This window comes from Rhinolophus sinicus, linkage group LG04, assembly GCF_036562045.2.
Source record: "Rhinolophus sinicus isolate RSC01 linkage group LG04, ASM3656204v1, whole genome shotgun sequence".
Classification (NCBI taxonomy): Eukaryota; Metazoa; Chordata; class Mammalia; order Chiroptera; family Rhinolophidae; genus Rhinolophus; species Rhinolophus sinicus.
In genome coordinates this window covers 133645442-133662511 of record NC_133754.1, presented here as the reverse complement: position 1 = coordinate 133662511, position 17070 = coordinate 133645442, and the positions used below count along the sequence as shown (strand labels likewise).

Genomic DNA, 17070 nt, shown 5'->3' with positions numbered 1-17070 from the left:
CCTGATATCAAAATTAGACAAGGATAACACAAGAAAACGAAAATACAGGCCAACATTCTTAATGAATATGCAGGCATACATTTTTAAAATAATAGCCATCCAAATTCAACAATACATTAAAGGGATCATACACCATGATCAAGTGAGATTTATTTCAGGAGTGCAAGGATGGTTCAACATCTACAAATCTATCAATGTGACACACCACATGAACTAAATGAAAGAGAAAAATCATATGATCAACTCAATACCTACATAAAAAAAATTGACAAAATTCAACAACCATTTATGATAAAAACTCTCAAGAAAGTGAGTAGAGAGAATGTATCTCAACATAATGAAGGCCATATATAAAGGGCAGTCCTTGTTTTGAAAGAAGGAAGTAGGGCACATAAATAAGTAAATAAATAAATAAATAGATAATTAAATTAAAAGCCATATATGACAAACCCGCAGCTAACATCATACTGAACAGTGAAAAGCTGAAAGATTTTCTTCAAGGATCAGAAACAAGAAAAGGATGTCCACTCTTACCTCTAGTATAGGAATTCCTAACCGGAGCAATACGAAAATGAAATAAAAGGCATCAAAACTAGAAAAGACGAGCTAAAACTCTCACTATTTGCAGATCACATGATCACACACACACACACACACACACACACATATCCCTATAGACACCACTGAAAAACTCTTAGAACTGATAAACAAATTCAGTAAATTTGCAAAATACAAAATCAACATACAAAAATCTGTCGCATTTTCATACACTAATAATGAACTAGCAGAAAGAAAAATTAAGAAAACAACCTCATTTACAGTGCATTAATAGCATAAAATACCTAGGAATAGATTTAACCAAAGAAGTGAAAGACCTATACAATGAAAACTACAAAACACTGATATAATAAATTGAAGATACAAATAAAGAGAAAGATGTCTAAGATCACGGTTTGGAAGATTTAATGTTAAAATGTTCACACTACACAAAGCAATGTACAGGTTCAAAGCAATCTCTATAAAAATCCAATGTCATTTTTCACAGAAACATAACAAACCATCCTAAAATTTGTATGAAATAATAATAATAATAATAATAATAATAATAATAAAAAGGAATCCTCCCATTTGTGACAACATGGATAGATCATGGATATTATGCTAAGTGAAATAAGAGATGGACAGTTTGAATTCATTTTTGGAATCAAAGAACACATACCTGTTTCAGATAAAACTAAAAAGATAGAATATACTGCAACTAAACATATGCAGATCCTCAACTTCAAAAATGATTTAGATACAGATACTTGATAGGAAAATGGAGAAAAGAATATATCACAGTATTAAGAAATGTGCTCATTTATAACAATGAGCTCTTTCACCTCAGCATGAAAAGAAACATATTTTTAAAATCCTATTCCAAACAGATGTTAAGCAGAGAACTGAGAGGCTGAAGACAATTCTAAATAGAGGTTTTAAAAGAATTAATAATTATAGAAAAACAAAACACTTTAAAAATCAAACAAGTGCTAATAAACTTTTTTAATGAGTTTATCTTTCAAAGTAAAGTGATATGAAGCTCACTCATGGTGTTTATGTTATTTTGGTCAACATTTCAACCTGTACCTTACAAGTTCAGTTTTGAAAATAACAGAAATGTTGGAAATGATTTAAAACAAAGGCATCCTGTGATCCCAGGGGAAAGTTTTATCATAGATATGGAGCAACCATACTTATTCCATAATTGTAGTCCTGCAAGCCTTTGCCATTTTAGGGGATGATGAGAATAAGAAGCCAGTTTTCTGTGCAATAGACATAAGCAATTAATCTTGTGTGGTAAATCCTTCCTTTTGGATTATCAGACACTCCATTTACAAATAGAATATGATAACATATGAACTATGTGATTGTTCCATTTGAACAATCTCATGGTAAAAGTACATATCATAAGAAATAATCTTTAAAGCAGCAAGGAAAAGGCAGTTTGTTACCTACAAGTGAGCTCCCATAAGACTATCAGCTGATTTCTAGCAGCAGGCCAGTATATTCAAAGTGATGAAAAGCAAGGACCTACAACCAACTTTACTGTATCCAGCAAAGCTATGATTTAGAATTGAAGGACAAATAAAGAGCTTCTCCAATAAGAAAAAGCTAAAGGAGTTTATCACCACCAAACCTGTATTATGAGGAACCTTAGAGGGACAGCTTTAAGATGAAAAAAGCTGAAAAATAATATAAATAATAAATATATATCTATAATTACATATCTATTGACAATAACTTTAAATGTAAATGGATTAAATGCTCCAATTAGAAGACATATGGTGGCTTAGTGGATTAAAAAAAAAAAAGCAAAAAACAAAACACAAAAAATAAACAAACAAAAATAAACAAGATACATAAATATGCTGCCTACAAGAGACTCTTTTCATATTGAAAGACACAGAGAGAAAGTAAAGGGATGCAAAAACATATTTCATGAAAATGGGAAACATACAAACAAACTGGTGTAGCAATACTCATACCAGACCAAATAGGCTTTAAAACACAAGCTATAAAAAGAGACAAAGAAGGACTTAGTAATCTCACTTCTGAGTATGTATCTGAAGAAACCCAAAACACTACTTCGAGGGGACTTATTCATCCATGTATTCATTGCAGCATTATTTAAAATAGCCAAGGTATGAAGGCAACTGGTGTCTTTGAATAGATGAATGGATGTACACACACACACACACACACACACACACACACACACACACAATGGAATAATACTCAGCCATTAAAAAAAATAATAATAATCTTGCCATCTACAACAAGATGGATGACCCTAGAGGGTACTGTGCTGAGTGTAGTAAGTCAGACAAAGGAAGACAAATGTTATATGATTTTACTTATAAAGGGAATCTAAACAGCAAGATAAAAAAACAGAACAGAAATAAATTCATAGATACATAGAACCCTGTTATGGTTGTGAGATAGAAGGGGAGTTGAGGGTGGGTAAAAACGGGGAAGAGATTAAGAAGTACAAATTGGAGTTACAAAATTGTCATGGGGATATAGGGTATAGCATAAGGAAAATAGCCAATAATATTGTAATAACTATGTGTAGCGTCAGATAGATACTAGGTTTATTGGGGTGATAGATGGGAAGAGGATCAGAGGTCAGGGTGAAAAAAGTGAATGCATTAAGAAGTACAAATTGGTAGTTACAAAATAATAATGGGAATATAAAGTACAGAACAGGGAATATAGTCAATAATATTGTGATAGCATGGTGTCAGATGGTTGCTGGACTTAACATAGTCAGCAGTTCTTTAGGCATATAAATGTTGAATAACTCTGGCGTATACCTGAAACTAATATACTATTGTTTGTTAGCTATATTTTAATAAAAAATCTTTAAAAAACATGAATAAGTCTCCAAAAAAAGTATATATCCTAGGACTCAAAAGAAAAAACAAACAAACAAAAAACTAGTAATGGAAAGACATGAAGAAAAAGATCCATTTTTTTTCTAAGTGAATCTTCAATATAAATTCTAATCATCCCTAATTTCCCTGAAAATACAGTCTGCAAAATGTCTTTACCTACCAGTGGTGAATTGAACACTGGTGTTAAACCATTGTCACTTCAAGGAATTCTGCCCTTTTCTATTATGAAAGAAGGGAAAATAATATACAATTTAAAACATAATTTTTTCCATAGTATATCAAGGAATAGATACAAATACAAAATAAAAACTTGAGATATTTATTGAAATTCTGTGAAGAATGTACACCGAAATATTTTATAAGATAAATTGACATTTGCAAACCTAAGTGTGAACAAGAAAATTGATATTAAAGACAAAAATGTCATCACACTGTCAGGATTTTTATGTTCAACTACATTAACATTGGTGAGAACTTAAGAAGACATCTATAAATGTTTACCCATATACAAAGACAGGTTGGGAGTGAGCCATTTCAACCAAAATAGATCATCAGAGTTGTAATTGATTTTGAAAATAATTTACACATAGACTCATTTCACAGATGAGAAAACTGAGACTTAGAGACAATTGTTTGTCAAAAGTGACACAAGAAGTTAACACCAGAAATGGCCTACAACTCAAGTTCAAGGGATATGAAGATACTCCTGGAGCACAATATTCTTTCCATGTCACATTTTTTTCGAACTGAGGATGCTACTTATTTTAAGTTCTTATTTACTTAAGGATTTGAAGGTAAACATCTTAAGTGAAACATAGGAAATGTAGGCAGTCTGCTAAAGACGTATAGAATAACAATTACTTTGAGTTAAAAGTGATTGGGATATTTTGAATGATTTAACTGAATCTTCATACATGACACTCACTCCTACCGAGAAATCTGGTTTCAATTGCTGCATTCAAGCAGTGAGGAGAAGTAAGTGAATGGGAAATTGCAACACAGAATTCTGAAATATTCTCAATGATGTTATCTAAGACTTTACTTATTACATTTTAAAATTGTTAAGTACATGCTAAAGTACTGCTACACAGTCAAAATAAATACTGTAAAATAATAGTAGCATAAAATAAATCCCCCCCAAATTATGCTTCTAAATGTGACACATGGAAAAAAAGATATGAACTATACTACTTTTAATGAGGAAAAAAAAGTCTTCTTAATAGAAGTCAATCAGGATAAAACCATGCCACATCAAAATTTGAATTATGTGTCTACTCTATAGGACACACATGCTAAACCATGATAACACTATCTTCCACTATCAGATCAGATTTTTTTACTTGGATATTCTATACTTGCCAAGTGGATAGGAAAAAGCTGTGTTTTGCTAAAATGAAATTATATTGTTACGGAAGGTAAATGTAAAACTTCACTAGTATCTTTGTAAGTCTGACTTTAAGATTCTAGAATGCTAATTTCACACATTTCTTTCTTTTTTTCTTTTTTCTTTTTTTGTATAGCAACAGCAAATAGTTTTTACATTAAGTTTATTGGGGTGATAATGGTTAGTAAAATTACATAGATTTTAAGTATACGATTCTATAATTCATCATCTTTGTTTCACATATTTCGATTCTCTGCAATATAATTTTTAAAGAGATGGAGACAGGTGTGGCTCAGATCATTTCTGTGTTCATTGGAAAGGTGAATTAATCAAATCAGTACTAAAAATTATAGTACAGAATCATTTTAATACACTGGAATGTAGAATGAGATGCCACCAACAAAGACACACAAAACAATGCGATCCAAGCTCTTACATAAAACTTTGAGCTCTGAACACTTAGCAGACTTTTCTACATATTTGAAAAATGGTTTTGTTTACTCCTATGCATGAGTGTTAGTGAGGGAGGCTTGTCAGTACCATTATATCCTTAGTTTTTAAAGTAGTCCCTTTACCCAGGTTTCTTGATTTCCTTTTCAGGATAGAAAGTATTTGTAATTATTCAGATACATATTGGTAGAACAAAATATCTATGTTTTCTTCTTTTCCAAGAAGAAGAAACATTTGAGAAGTTTTCTGTGGCTAATCTTTTTATGAAAATTAATGAAAAATTGCAGTACTTCAAGAAATGGTAATTAATTTTTATATGAGAATTATTATTATTAAAAAAACACTGAAAACAAAACTTGATCATATATGTAATAATCAGAAGTTTTATTCTAATTATTTCCTAACAGGAGACATATTCGTACTTTAGAGAATCAGATGGTTCAGAAGATTCATACAAGAGCAAAGAGAAAAACCCAACCAATCCAGTGTTCTGTGCAATTTAGCAAGTACATAGCTACTTAAGTATGAAACGTGACTTATCTGAGTTGGAATTTTGGGGAAAAAAAAGAAATAGTACACGATGGTTTATGGATCTCACACACCTATTTATTTATTTAATAGAGTACAGATGTGTCATATAATACCAAGAAAACATTATCCCAGAATTAATCTTCTATTATGATCTTTCTCAAAAACCACCTTAATATGTCCATGCTACCCTACCCTACACACACACATAATTCTTAGCACTGAGCGATCCATATGATAAGCTGCACTTGCCTTGTACATGTGCCAGGCCTTTATTTGTCTTCCATATCTGGCAACAAGTATATTTTTCCAGGTTAGAAAGGAATTTCAGGAGTAAGGATAGAGGATCAAGTGAGATTCTCATTCTGGGGTAGTTATCCATTGGCAGGACAATATAAAATCCTCCGTATTTACTCCTAACAGCATAGCCGCCATACTCAAAAAGCCTACCTACCTTGCCAAGTACCACTGCTCAGTACCTTCAGCAAAATTCTACGGTTTTCTTTAAACATGATTAAAACACACACACACACACACACACACACACACAAAAACAAAAAAAAAAACACAAACACAAACAAACAAAAACAACAACAACAACAAAAAAAAAAACACAAAAAAAGAAGAAAAAAAAAACCCTTAAATGTCTATATGGTGTATTGTTAAATTTTACTTAATAAGAGAGCATATAAAATTAAAATAGATATTCAAAACAATTTTGGTGGTTGTTGCAAAAAGAAATCCATATACATGTTGAAAAAACAAATACACATGTATGATATCTTATATGCCTGAAAATTAATAATCATGTTGGAGATATTGCTTTCAATGCTGCTATTAATAGAACCATGTTATTTGATATAAACATTTAAATGAGAAAATAAAATGTAAATATTTGAGGACTAATTAGTCTAATTAGAAATAGCCAGATGCAGACAGAGCAATATATTCTGTGTCAATGAAAAACAATAGAAAAAAAGTATTTATTTGACAGTGAATCAATATTTATTTATGAGAATGATGATACAAGTATATAAGGTCACTGGCAAAATCTATGTTTAAATTTTTTTCTGGAAAATTAAACATATTGTGTAATATTGCCTTTTTTCAACCTCAATCATCTTTTCTTGTTTCCCTGCTTCTCCTTTATTTCTGAAATTTTGAAAAATATCTTCCATCATATAACTCCCACTAACAAAAAAAAAAGGTAAATCAATTTAGCATCAACTAGAAAATAGAAATGATACATGGAAAGACACTTTCATACGTCTTAATATGTCTATGGGAAACCTTTGAAAGTATTTATCTTTTTTAATCGATAATAGAGTTTGTATTGCATGAGTGGTTTCAAGCTGGGGCAAAGTGGAAATGATTGTCTTCACATCTCTCTCAAAAACAGAGAAAAGAGAAGCTGACAAGGGCATCAGCTGCAAATAAAAATTTCCCTGGTATCACATGATACCTGTCGGACAATAAGTTTAGTGGTCTAAGTGCCCAGGATAGAGGACGTAACATATAAAAACAAACAGAATAATAAATAGGGAGTTTTAAAAATATATTTTTAAAAAATAAGGTATTAGGGTAGTATTTCTATTTTGGTGAACACCTGGAAAAGCACTGCTTGACTTAGGACAGCAGGCAAGAAATGTAGCAGTGGATGCTGTGCTTAATTAACCACAAAATGTTCTTTCAATATATTATTACTAAGATAGATAATGTCAGAAGATTTATTAGGATACCTATTTAAATTGTTTCATAAATGCATATATTAATATTCTACATCAGACGAGAGAGTTTTAAATTAAAAAACAAAAAACAACACAGAAAATTTAACTTTCCACTAAAATGACAGTTCTCCATGTAGTCCAATCACTGAAACTAACAGTGTCCAAATAAGGGTTGTTATTAGCAAATATGTGAATCCTATGCCACCCTGAGGAACAAACTACTAGCATAAAATAATTTTTGCTCACTGCTACGGAAACATGTTTAAAAACTAGTAATCTCCTCAAAGTGGAATGTGCTGCCTTTAGAAGGTTTTTTGAATCCCATCCCGAAAGTGAAATTAGATGAGAAGCACAAACAGACACAAGGTTAATGGAAATTGTTGAAGGAATATAACGCACACTGGACTGCATTCCAGAGGTAATGACTCTGACACTTAAAAGTTGAATAAACATTATAGGGGTAGATTATAATGTCCCACAGCTACGTTAGAGGCTAGTAATGACTGGCATGAAATACTTCATGAGGCATAACTTGTGCCTCCTGCCACAGTAGTACATTTAAATCCCTTCAGTTCCAGGGAATTGCATACAATTATCTCTAGTCCTATGTGTGAAGAAAAGGGATACTGTTGAATCGATTAGCTGTTTCAGAAATTATGCTAACTGGCATGTTTGTGACATTTAGATTGCTACATCTTTTAAAAAGATACAAATGAAACTGCATACAGAGACTTCCCCTACAAAAGGCAGAAAAGGAACCAGACATAGACGTGGATGCTGTTTCAGGTCATCACATAAAGTAGAGCTGAACACTGATTATTCTGAGCACCACACCAAGATAAAATAATCTAAGCCATGGAGAGTCTTTTTACTTAGGAAAAATGAAATGGTTGTTATGTGGTCTTTAATATGGACTATTTAAGGCCAGTTAAGATTAAAGGACTAAAAGCACTATTACAAGAACGCTGTTGATTTTTCAACTGGAAAGTCTAGCATTTTAAATTTAGATAGATGTCTTGTATTTTTTGTTTGTTTGTTTGTTTGTTTGTTTTGGTACTTCATGTTGTTTGCTTTATCTAAAGATATTTGGTAAGTTAATAATAATAGCTGACTTTTATTCAACATTTCAGTACAGCTTTTGCAAAGGCTTTTACTTTGGAGGCCTATGTTACATGCTATGCCAAACAACTAAGTGGTATCTCAGATTATTTGGTGACAGGTGAGAACTATTGTATAGTCAGAAATAAATAAATAGAAGTATAATATTGCCAAAATATACCTTTGGATATATGACTGCAGATAACAGAATTACCCAAACACCACAATGCCCATTTTCCCAAGAACCATTTGATTAGTTTGGGTAAGATTTATGTTGCTGTAACAAAAAACAACAACAAACCAAACGTGTGTATATATATATGTGTGTGTGTGTGTGTGTGTGTGTGTGTGTGTGTGTGTATATGTATAAAAAAATATATATATATATATATATATATATATATATATATATATATATATTCAGTAACCTAAGACAAAATTATTTACTTCTTGTTCTTTATAGGCCAGCTGTGGAATTGGGAGACTTGCCACAGCAGCTGCCTTCCATCCGGTGACTCAGAAATCCAGGATGATTTACTCTCGTGGCTCTCTTATCTCAAATTGATGTCTCCTCTGCACAGACAGAGAAAGACTGAAAAAGCACACCTCCTCTACCCAGAAGTTATATACTTCACTTCCATTTTTCCTTGGCCAGAAGTAATCCCATGACCTCATGTAATTATAAAGTAGAGAGAAAGTATAATCTTCCTTATGCTTATGAATGAAAGGAAACCCAGGTATTGATGTGCACTAACAATGTTTTTACACTATGCTTCTGATTCCCAATAACCTGCTGTCCCAGCAAGGTAAAGGGAAATAACAAAATCCCTAAAACAAATACTCAGAATTTTAGTAAATAGCACTTAATAAAATAAAATAAAAGCACCAGAATGATGCAGAACACATAAAATCATGGTCCTTGAGTGTCATTTTTATATTACCCAACCTCTATCAGACTGTTTGTACTAATTAGTTACTTAATAAATTCTGAGGGAATGGATGGATAAATTAATTGATGAGAATATGATTCCTTCCTTTGGTCACTGAATATATGATTTATGTTCATATAATGACAATTTATACCAGAGTAGCATACTAACAGTGATGTTGACAAGTTTTTCATCAAAATTAAATGTAGGTACAAATATTAAATCTAATTTTAATAATTTATGTATCAATTTTCTTAAAGACTGAAGATCAGGGCTATTACTCTGATATATATATATATATATATGTGTATATATATATCAGTATATATATATATATACACACACACATATATATGTATATATATACATATATATATATATATTAAAAGCTTATTGAGTTAAGCATTTTTGGAAGAGAGAGGCATCTCAGTGGAGTCTTTGGAGTCCTAGGAATAAGATTGAAATCCCAACATTGTAATAACCTAAATGACTGTACATGAACTAATTAACTTCTCAGACCCTTATCAGCTCAGCTGTAAAATAGTAACCAAAATTCATGCCTCAAATTGTGATTGGAAATTTGAAATGAGACTACACAGAAAAAGCAGATAGAATAGCACTTGATATGCAGAGACTGTTTAAAAATATGCACTCCTTTCCACTGTACATAATTATGCCTATGTTATTATTTTGACCTCTTAAAATGTCCAAAATCCAGGTGCAGAAAATAAAATTCATGAATTGGATCAGATTGCTTCAATTGCACACATAGATACAAAATTCAGTGAATCATAAACATTAAACATGTTATCTCATATAAGAAAAATGCTGCAATAACGCTTTTTGTATTTTCAACTTCAATCTGGGCAATATTAGCTCTTCAGATTGAAGTACATTTTTTATTGCTGGCATTTAGTTCTAGAGTAAATATTATTCTTTTAGCTTGAGAGTTATATGATAATTGAATAGAGTGCATTTTATTTTTCAATAGTTTGCATATTATCGTTTATATTTCAATCTATTATGGTTTTAATTTTACATTTATTTTCTTTTCTCTGAATTACACTATAAAAATACAGTTGTATAGAGTGCATCATAAAATTCAGAATTTGGTTCAGATAATACTATTAATCCCCCCCCACATGTTTATATCATTGTTTATTTAAAAATTCAAATTGTATAGAAACAGAGCCCACCAAGTCTTCCCTCCTCCCCAACAGATGCTTAACCAAAGTTTTTCATTTCTAGAGAGTTCTGAAGGGATGGGAGGTTAACGCTCCTCCTCATTCTGAGAATGAATATTGGCTGAGAGTTTGATGATCCCTTTTGAAAACTGTTAAGAAAAAAAAAATAAATTCCATGTTTCTGTTCGTCCTATTTATGGCTAAATATGGAACATTGAATTTATCATTGTGAGTAGATTTTGTTTGTTTGTTTGGGGATGATTTCAACATAACACTATACATAGGTAATGAAAAATCCCCCTATGCCTAGTAAAAGTCTGCACAATGAAGGGCTGTTCTTCTTTGTAGGTTGGGTAAAATGCTGACGAATTATTATAATATTAACCTATTCTTCACTTAATTGGCTGGATTCAAATATAGAGAATGCCAAACTGGATTCTGCTGTGAGGGATGCGGGCCCCAGCAATACAGTGGTGTGCTGGTCCTGAGGAGACAGACTGAGAGCACATACCCCTTGGGGAATGCAAGGGACACTGGCTTTCAGGAGTAGTAAGATCTGATACAGAGGTTTAAGCTTTCCTTTTGTGTGCTGTAACTTTGTTAGCTCAGCCTCAAGTCTTCAGTAATACTTTTTAAACATGAAAGTTTACTGTCAACTTTGTTCCTATTTGGTAGGAGGTATGTACTGGAATGGCCTGAAATAGCAGAGAAAAGCTTTAATAAGATGACTAGAGCTATTAGTTCAGAATCCCTGAGAAGCATTTGGGAGTGAGAGGTACAACAGCAAAAACAGGCTAAACTCTCACCACACTCCTAGTCAATTCTCTTCTAACCCAGCAATGATTAATTATTAGCAAAGAATGGTGTGTAAGACTGTACTCCTGAAATCTACCAAGCTGGAATTTCACAGTAAGTACTCTTACTATGAAGGGTGACTCTAGGAAGCAGGAAAGTTGAGGACTCCCGGATCACAGAAGAATAAAACTCCAAGCTAGATATCTGGTCAAGATGGTGCAGTATATAAATGCTGTGCTTACCTTCTCTTACAACCACATCAAAATTACAACTAAACTATGAAACAAGACCATTGAGAATCGCCTAAAATCTTTCTGAACTGAAGCCCTACAACTAAGAACATGAAAAAGGAGCCACCTCGAGACTGGTAGGAGTATAGATGCTGAACAGGCTCATAACACACACTGGTAAGACTATGAAAAATTGGGAGGGATATCTCGGCTGTGGGGGTCCCTCCAAAGAAGTGAGGAGTCCCAGCCCCTCCCCAGCCCAGGGATCCAATGCCAGGGAGAGAAGTCCAAAGACTATCTGGTTGTGAAAACTAGTAAGATTGTGGCTGAGTGAGACGGGGGGTTGCTGGAGTCCCAGGTGCTCCTCTTAAGGGAACCACACATGGACTTACTCACCAACAGAATCACTGGTTCTGAGCTCCAGCTCGGAGACAGCAGCTGGAGAGGCGACAGGGACATGTGGTGGGGAATTGAGGTTTCTGGCTTCAAGACAGGGATGTAGGGGCAGCTTTCTCCTGAATGGAGGAGCTAGCAGGGGACATTATTTCTTTGTTGAGCCTTCCCAATCCTTGCATGCAGATGCAGGTGGCCGTCATATATGAGTCTCCATCAAGCTGGCTAATACAGTTTGTTCACCATGTCCTGGTGATTCTAAGACCCAACCCTGCCCAACTTTTGGGTATATCCAAGCTGCTGCCAGGGTTTTTTTCATACAAACTGCCTGCCTTGGCTCATGCTGCAGACTTTCCTAGGTTCTCTCAAAGGTTCACAGAATCCAGACAAGCAGCATCTGACTTGAGCATGTCCTGTACCTCTGGCAGCCCTAAACATGGCACTAGCAACAGTCAGGCTTGGTTCATGGCTTGGCCTCTCAAAGCACTTACAAGCACAGCACAGGTGGTAGCCATCTGCAGATTTCTTTGTGACGCCTATAAGGTGGTCCCAGGTGGGGCACTGCCTGCAGCTAAACTTGACTTGCAGTTGGTCCCCTCCCAGGTAGTCCTGGAGCTGGTTCTCCCAGTTGCCAGCTTTGAAAAAAGCTGGAGCAGTACCCAGCTGCCTCTGGGAATGACACACCCAAGTAGTGGATTGGGTAGGCACCAGAGCCCTGCTGAGGCAGATCATGCTTTGTAGGGTCAGTCCCTGCACAACAACTCTTCCACTGTAATCAAGGCCAGTCCTTACAACCAGTGAGCCTAAGGGTCAGTCCCTCCTACTGATGTGCAAACAACAGCCAAGGCTGAACTACAAGAGGAGGGCATACACACAACACACACAAGGGACATACCTGGAGCACGTGGCTCAAGTGACCAGGAAGATTGCACCACTGAACCCCACAGCACACCTACTATATAAGGACACTCTATTAAGAAGGAGAGACATATCATCCCTACCTAATTCATAGAAATAAACTCAGGGATGCAGCCAAAGTGGGGAGACAAAGAAAATGTCCCAAATGAAAGAATAGAATAGAGCTCCAGAAAAAGAACTAAACAAAATGGAGACAAGTAATTTACCACTTGCAGAGTTTCAAACACTGGTTGAAAGGATGCTCAGTGATCTCAGGGAGAAAAAAAAAAAGTAAGAAACATAAAAAACAAAACAAAAAAACAGTCAGAAATAAAAAATACAATAATAAAAATAAAAAATACATTACAGGGAATTAACAATCAACAGTGGATTAGATGATGCAGAGGATCAAATTAGTGATTTAGAACATAAGGTTGCAGAAAACAGCCAATCAGAACAGTGAAAAACAAACAAAAAAAAGAACAGAAAGAATACACAAAATTGAGAGTTTAAGGGGCCACTGGGACAACATCAAGCCTACCAACATTCATGTCATAGAGGTATCAGAAGGAGAAGAGAGAGAGCAAGGGATTAAAACCCTGTGTAAAGAAATAATGACAGAAAACTTCCCTAACCTGGTGAAGGAAACAGACATCCAAGCCCAAGAAGTGTTAAGAGTTCTAAACAGATAAACCCAAAGAGGCCTACACCAAGACACATCACAATTAAAATGCCAAAGGTTAAAGACAGAGAGAGAATATTAAAAGCAGCAAGAGAAAACCAGTTAGCTACATACAAAGAAGCTCTCATGAGACTGACTGTTAGCTGATTTCTCAACAGAAACTCTACAGGGTTTAGCAGGAAATATTCAAAGTGATAAACAATAAGGACCTACAACAAAGATTACTCTCTCCAGCAAAGCTATCGTTTAGCATCAAAAGACAGATAAACGGTTTCCTAGACAAGAAAAAGCTAAAGGAGTTTATCAACACCAAACTAGTGTTACAAGGAACCTCAGAGGGATTTTTTTAAGACAAACAAACACAATAAAAAATACGAGCAATAAAATGGCAATAACTATATACCTATCAACAATTACTCTCAAATGTAAATGGATTAAATGCTCCAATCAAAAGATAGGAGAGCTGAATGGATTAGAGAAAAAGCCCCTTACATATGCTGCTTACAAGAGAGTCACTTCAGATAGTAAGACACACACAGACTGAAGGTAAAGGGATGGAAAAGATATTTCATGAAAAGGGAAACAAACGAAAAGCTGGGGTAACATTACTTATACCAGACCAAACAGACTTTAAAACAAAGAATAAAACAAGAGACGAAGAAGGACCTAGTAATCCCACTTCTGGGTATTTATCTGAAGAAACCCAAAATGCTACTTCGAGTGGACATGCTCATCCATATGTTCATTGCAGCATTATTTACAATGGCCAAGATATGAAGGTAACATGGGTGTCCCTGAATGGATGAATGGATAAAGAAGAGATGGTACATATATACACTGGGACATTACTTAGCTTTAAAAAAGAATGAAATCTTGTTGTCTGTGACAACATGGATGAACTTAAGGGATATTATGCTGAGTGCAGTAAGTCATACAGAGAAAGAAAAATATCCTATGATTTCACTTACAAGTCGCATCTAAAGAACAAATTAAACCAATAAATGAAACAGAAACAAACTCATAGATACAGAGAATGTTTTGATGGTTGCCAGATAAGATGGGGGTTGGGGTGAGGTGAAAAGTGGAAGGGATTGAGAAGTACAAATTGGTTGTTACACAGTAGTCATGGGGATGTGGGGTATAGCATAAGGAATATAGTCAGTATTATAGTAATAACCGTGCTTGGCGTCAGATGGGTACTAGATCTATTGGGGCGATAGATTTGAAGGGAGTTCGCAGCAGGGTGAAAAATGTGAAAGGATTAAAAATTACGGATTGGTAATTACAAAATAGTCATGGGGATATAAAGCACAGGGTACATAGTCAATAATATGGGAATAACTATGTATAGTGCCAGGTGGGTAGGTACTAAACTAGTCAGGGGGATCACTTCCTAAATTATATACATGTTTAACCACTATGCTGTACATCTGCAACTAACATAAAATAATAGTGAATGTCAACTCAAATTGAAAAATTAAAAAAGGGGGGGAGATAAAGAAGAATAAGAAGTTCAAAGTTCCAACTATAAAAGAAATGTCTTGGGGACGTAATGTACAGCATAAAAATATAGTCAATAATATTGTGATAGCATGATACAGTGTCAGATGGTTGTTGAATTTATCACAGTAATCACTTCTTTAACATTGGGACTATAATCACTAATGTGGTCATAATGCTGTATAGTGCCATGTGGGTACTATTGAATAACTATGATGTACACCTGAAACTAATATACTATTGTGTGTTAGCTATATTTTAATAACAATCTTAAATATATATATATATATCCTGAAACAAATCCAAGCTGGAGTATTCTTTACAAAATAAATAACATAAAATATGAGATAAAATATGTTTTATAATCATACGTAGGTTCAGAACACAGTAGTATCCCAGTGTAAGAATTTAAATATGAGCCATATTTCAAGAATATTTGGAGAAAGATAAGAAATGAGGTGGAGTCTAAAACGAATACAAATGCTATTGTTTGAAAAATACAATTAGTTAATAGAAAACCTTCTACCTCAACAAGTCATCTTTTTAATTAAACAATATGTATTTCCCATGTCTCTTTTATATGTACCAGGAAAATATCTCAAAACGTTAAGTTTTCATGTGGAAAAGACCAGAGAGGCTTCAGGGTATTTCTAGTTCTATAACATATAAATTATAAAAGCAATATTGTAACAATGAAAAAATTTTAAAATTCAGTTATCACATTCATTTTCTCTGTTGATTTTACCTTGTTGTTGCATTAGGTCATTTTTTTTTTTTTTTTTAAGTATCCTAAGTCAGTAGTTTCTACATCTTACCTAAATAATCCTCTCTTATCTTTGACTCTTTCAGTGGTAATTCTTGTTTCCTGAAGAAAGAAACGATACCCCCTTTTGGAATATTCTCCTGACACACGGAGGTGAATCTTCAGGAAGTATGTGGACTTATGAGACCATCCCCCATGGGTTAAGATGAAATTGACTCCTTCTGTCAGCCTTATGTGATTCAAACTCAGAGGATGGAAATGTGGGGAGAATTAAGAAAACGGATTAAGCCTGAGATAGGAAGAAAAACATCCTCTAAAAATTTGTGGCAAAGGAAACAAAAATAGTGGCAATAATACAGAAGAAAGTATCTTACCAGATTTTTGAAGTCACCAGACGATCCGGGAGTCCAAGCCTAAAAAAATAAAAAAATAAATAAATAAACAAAATAAAATTAAATTAATAATAATAAGGGAGACAGAATAAAACAGTTGTTTTAGAAATATACAATAAAATTTCATAATTCTATAATACTATCACATTTACAAGTATTGCAGAGTTATGAAAATGCTTTAGAAAATAATATTTACATAAAAATATTTTTTACTTAAATTGAAGTGTTTATTTCATCTCATTTTATCATGAAAACAAAGGAAGGAAATATAGTAGACACCCTGAAAAGATGTTTCTAATTATTGAAGTGACCATAATAATTGTTCATTTTAATTCTATAAATACTCTAAAGAAGGGAGACTATTATTACTAAGTTTATTTGAAATCCTCTAATATGTATTACTACATATATTTAATTTTCTTATGGGCAAGGCAAACAACATCTTCAATTTTAAAATTTAACCCATATTTCTGCCTTTGCTGGCTAATCAGACAGTAATTAGGTTCACGTCTGGTTAACGGTTGAAAAGTAAATTCATGGAAGATGCTATAATGATAAAAATAAAAGGGTTTTAATTTCCAAATTACATTAAAATGCACCCTCTATTTTTCAAAGGCGTTTGGTGTTCAAAGGAAAGGCAGTATTTGAACAGCACAAATCCCCAAGAGAAGACCCAGCACCTGC

General features: G+C 33.7%; 1 protein-coding gene across 44 annotated transcripts in view; it reads right to left on the bottom strand.

Annotated features, from left to right (window-relative positions):
* PTPRD (protein tyrosine phosphatase receptor type D) overlaps positions 1 to 17070 on the bottom strand; it is a 2063955-nt gene that overhangs the window by 1257096 nt on the left and 789789 nt on the right. For all 44 annotated transcript variants that reach the window (XM_074330405.1, XM_074330404.1, XM_074330420.1 and 41 more), the window contains one exon: positions 16369 to 16407. The gene's annotated coding sequence lies outside the window, so the exon portion shown is untranslated. The remainder of the gene's footprint in view (positions 1 to 16368; positions 16408 to 17070) is intronic.